This window comes from Suricata suricatta, chromosome X, assembly GCF_006229205.1.
Source record: "Suricata suricatta isolate VVHF042 chromosome X, meerkat_22Aug2017_6uvM2_HiC, whole genome shotgun sequence".
Taxonomy (NCBI): domain Eukaryota; kingdom Metazoa; phylum Chordata; class Mammalia; order Carnivora; family Herpestidae; genus Suricata; species Suricata suricatta.
This window is the reverse complement of record NC_043717.1, coordinates 75,345,511-75,350,399: the sequence shown is the minus strand read 5'-3', so window position 1 is coordinate 75,350,399 and position 4,889 is coordinate 75,345,511. Positions and strand designations below refer to the sequence as shown.

At 43.1% G+C, this 4,889-nt stretch overlaps 1 non-coding gene across 1 annotated transcript; it reads right to left on the bottom strand.

The window, feature by feature from the left end:
* Positions 1-1,259: 1,259 nt before the first annotated feature.
* On the bottom strand, positions 1,260-1,366 carry LOC115284454. Its single transcript, XR_003905208.1, has one exon. It is a non-coding gene; the product is annotated as a U6 spliceosomal RNA (small nuclear RNA).
* Positions 1,367-4,889: the final 3,523 nt, after the last annotated feature.

Below are 4,889 nucleotides of genomic sequence, written 5' to 3'. Positions count from 1 at the left end.
GAAGGAGAGGAGCAGGCAGACAGATAACAGAGGGGCCTGCAGGAAACTACCAAAGCAGTAAAGGGGGGGGGGTCCTCATCTGGAACAAACTGGGAAACTGTGAATCCCCCTTGGAGGAGACCTTCATTTACCTTGGTGCTGGAGCAATCTGACATCCAAATGGTAGAATAGTAATGGGGGAAGGAAATCTCTAAGTTAACGGGCCTGATGTAACATTTGTATTTCTTCATAGCCTGCACGTGGCACATAGAACATCCAAAATATGAAGGAGCAGAGAGGAAGATTGGGCCACCAGATGCCTGTGTTTGCAATAAAGAAGTTACAAAATCAAGGGGCTTTGGAACCTGAAAGAAATAGCCAGGGCTATGGATTTAACAACAGGTGCAAACAATGGAGTCCCAAAAGACTAGAAGGGACCCACTGCACTTCAGCAGGCATTAGCACAGGGGAATAGGGACTGTTCCAGACTAGCCACTCCATAGCAGAAAATAGTGAGCACCCAGAAGAATAGTCATGGATCAAAGACTCTATTCTCCTCAACCCTGCTGCTTCCAGACACCATGTTTTATAAGAGGAGAAAAAATGAGCAAGACTAAGCATTTATGTAGAGGCAGATTCTTTCAACTGTCACAATGAATTTTGTATCTGTCCTTCCTCCCTCACCTACCCAGTAGGATGGGAAGCTCCTGGGGGTAGTTTAGTTCAGTTCTAGAGAACATTTTTGCACATCTAATTTGCTGGGTATACATTCCAACTCTGCAGTATGTGTTTTGGCACTATGATATAGAAGTCAGCTCAGAGTCAAGAATAAGACAAAGGGGAAAGTGTTCAGTTTCAGGAGGGCATGGGTGGTTGGATAGGTGGGTTGGGAAAGGCTGCACTGAGGAGGCAAGCTGTGCCTTGAAAGATGAGCAGGTTTTCCAGAGGCAGTAGTTAAGCACTTCACTTATAAAATCAAAATCTTGGTGGAGAAAGTAACAATCTACATGGTGTGATTCGAAGGGTACCAGGAAAAAATGTCTGAAGCTCCTCAGATAGCTCCTAGAACACCACTGTTAAAGATCTATGCCTTTGTTCTTGAATGTCTTCTAAACCAGCGTTTCTCAAACTATAATGTGTTGATGAATCAACTGTGGGTGTTGTTCAGGTACAGATTCTGATGCTGTAGGTCTGTAGTTGGGCCTGAGATTCTGATTTCCAAAATGCTCCCAGGAGATGTGGGTGTTGTTGCTCTATAGACCACACTTTGCTTTTTGTTTTTAAATATGGAACACTTCATGAATTTGCATGTGATCCTTGCACAGGGGCCATGCTAATCTTCTCTGTATCGTTCCAAGTTTAGTACATGTGCTGCCAGAGTGAGCAGTGGACCACACTTTGAGTAGCAAATCTCTAGCTAATGATAGCTAACATTTATCTTATCCTTTTTTTAAATTTTTAACATGTTATTTATTTATTTATTTTTGAGAGAGAGAGAGAGAGAGACAGCGTGAGCAGGGGAGGGTCAGAGAAAGAGGGAGACAGAATCTGAAGACAGGCTCCAGGCTCTGAGCTAGTTGTCAGCACAGAGCCTGATGCAGGGCTCAAACCCACGAACCATGAGATCATGACCTGAGCTGAAGTCAAACGCTTAACTGACTGAGCCACCTAGGTGCCCCTATCTTATCTTTTTTTTATATGACAGGCATTATACAAAGCCCTTCGTGTACTATCACTGCATCTAATCATCATGGCAACCTTCTGAGGGAATTAAGAATTTCCTATAATTTGAAAATTACTGAAATTTCAAATTCAGAGAACTCTCAGCCATTTGCCCAAGGCCACTGCTGTAATAGAACTGGAAATTGTAGGCAAGCTGCCTCATCCTAGATCCTAACTTGTAGCTATTCAACACTACTCCCTCCAAGAAGGAGTAATACCTTAAGGTGATAGTTTTAGTTCTGTTTTTGTATTTTTTAAAGAAATTGGACTTTTTCATAGCAGGCAGTATGTATAACAGATACAACTGTAATTTATCTATTTAGCAAAACTGGGGACCCCAGAATGCAGTTGCCCACTCATCTTCCACAGCAGCCCCCAGAGCATCACCTCAGAACCCTCGGACTCTGGGAAACTCAATGTGCAACCCCTTGCTTAGAGATGTTATAAGTTACTCTTTTTGGTGAGATGAGAAGACAGTTGATTGAGAACAAACTCAGCATCTGGCTGGAAGCTCAATCAGGGGTGCTGGAAACAGAGGAGGCACCAAAAGGAAACATAGAAGCTTACAACACAGCCACTGGTGGCATTCTTGTTTTCTCAAAGTTAGTTCTTTCTTGGTACTATCTTCCCTGAGACCTGTCTGGGTTTACCTGGTTTCTCTCAGTTCTCCTCACCATTGGCTTGTGCCTCTGCTCTAAAGAGCAGAAATGGCCTTCTCGTTTGCTCCTCTAATCCTTTCAGTTAGATGCTCCCTCAGTGCCCTAAGAAACCAGGGCTTGTGACTTCCTAGGCCAGGCCTTAAAAGTATTTAGTCCCCTGGCTTTAAAACATTGCTTTGTGTAACCTGGAGCTCCTCCAGACCTTTCCATCACTATACTTGGCAAGGGGGTGGGGGGTGGTGAGAGTATGAAGAAAGAACAGAGTTGGTTAGCAGGATAAAATCACTTTTCCATCATAGAAGTAGAGAGTCTGAGTGCCTAAAGAGTTGAGAGTCCCAATGCTGATTTTTTTTTCCTCATGTAAAACATCCTTGTATAGGCATTCTGAGTCCTCCTCTGCTGACTGTGGCCTGAGTAATGATCTGATTCTTAGATTCTGATATGGGCTGTGAAACACGTCCCACTGCTTGCCTGAACCTGGTAGTTTCTCTTCTTGGAGCCAGGAGAAACTTCTACCATGAGTCTCAGCAAATTCTGGAAATAGATACTAGGTAACTATTTAAAACACATATCAACCCAGGGTGGCTGGGTGGCTCAGTTGGTTAAGTGTCCAACTTTGGCTCAGGTCATGATCTCACCTGCATTTGGCTCTGGGCTGCCAGCTCAGAGCCTGGAACTTGCTTCAGATTCCGTGTGTCTCCTTCTCTCTCTGACCCTAACCAGCTTGCACTCTGTCTCTCTCTCTCATAAATCAATAAATATTAAAAATTAAGAAAAAACACATTTCAACCCTAGGATTGCCTCTGATCATGCTGTAGTCTCTTCCATCCAGCTACCTGCTTGTGTCAACTCCTGACATTAGAGTAGGCAGTTAGGTTCTAACAGAATACCTCAGCAAAGAGGAAGTCATGGCCAAGTATCAGGAAATTTGGAGGCCTCTTTTGGCAGCACTACACAAGATGCCGGGTCAAACCAAGACGGCAGGTGCTCTGTTGGGAAACCATTAATCAAATGAGAAGAAAAGGTGGGAAACCCTGCTTCCAAAGAATCTCTACCCAAAGTAATGAATATTCCATGCCCTAGCTAACAACTGTCAATAAAATATAGAAATCCAAACCCCAGGGCATGCAGTACACTCCACTCACTCTCTCTCTTGAGCTCTCCCACTTTTAGATATTGAGAGTATACTTTCATTTTAATAAACTTCCCCGCTTGTGCTGCTCACCCACAGTGTTGTGTCTGTCCTTGAACTCTTTCTCCTGACAAGACTAAGAACCTTCAGGGACATCTTTAGGACAGGCTGGTTCAAGGCCCCAGAGCCCAGGGTCTCCCCAGTCCACCCTGCAACACTGAGAGAAGCCTTCCCTGACCATCCCACCTAAAGAAGCACTCACATACCCTGCCTTGTGTTCTTAGCACTTACCATTGCCTGGATCTATATTATTTATTTCTCACCTCTCTCTCCACTATAATTTAAGCTCCAGTCACTATTATTACTTGCAATACCTAGAGCATTGTTTGGGACATAATGGGTGCTCAATAAATATTTGTTCCATGAATGCATGGAGGAATCTAATTCACAATGAACCACAGACTTATTCATTGTATCTGTAGAGCTTCTCTTTTTACAGGAAGCCACTTAAGTTTGCACATTCCCTAGAACATGGTAGTGACTCAGTAATGGACTGAATGAATGAGAGAAATGGCTATGGGAAAGAAGATGTGGCCTAGAACAATGATTCTTGTTATGTGTGAAGGCATTCTGGACAATCCCCATGCACACAAACCAGGGTAAAGCACTTTTAACATTATAAATATGGGGTTCAAATTTTAAAATCACTTACAAATTTTAGAAAATTGCAAAGAGAAAATGGGAAAAAGAAAGATTGTTTTCATGATACAAAATACAAAAGGGACATGAATTTTTGTTTCTTGTGTAGGAGCTCAAAGCAGGCTACCCCAAAATGGGCCACTTTGGCATGAAGACTATCCTGAGTTAAAAGTAATCAGGGGCACCTGGGTGGCTCAGTCAGTTAAGCATCTGACTTCAGCTCAGGTCATGATCTCAAGGTTCATGGACTCATGCCAGTGTAGGGCTCTGTGCTGACAGCTCAGAGCCAGGAACCTGCTTCAGATTCTGTGTCTCCCTCTCTCTCTCTCTCTCTCTCTGCCCCTCTCACACTCATGCTCTGACTCTTTTGCTCTCTCAAAAATAAATATTAAAAATACTAAAAAAGGTAATCAAAACCTAACCAGTGCAGGAAAAACTTATCCTCAACTGCCTAAATTCACGTTAAAAAGGAAAGCCTATGCTAGGAAGAGAGCCTGCATAATAGAGCAAGCTTTGTTTTTCAAAACCTCTCCTCTCACCTTCCTCCCCTTTGTATCTTCAGATTCTATTCCCCCTCCTTAGCTCAGATAAGCTTGCTATTGCCTCACTGTCTTTGGACTTTCATGTCTTTGGACAATTAAATTTGATGATCTGTTCATCTTTCTCATATCAATTCGATTCTTAGTCCATCTAGAAGG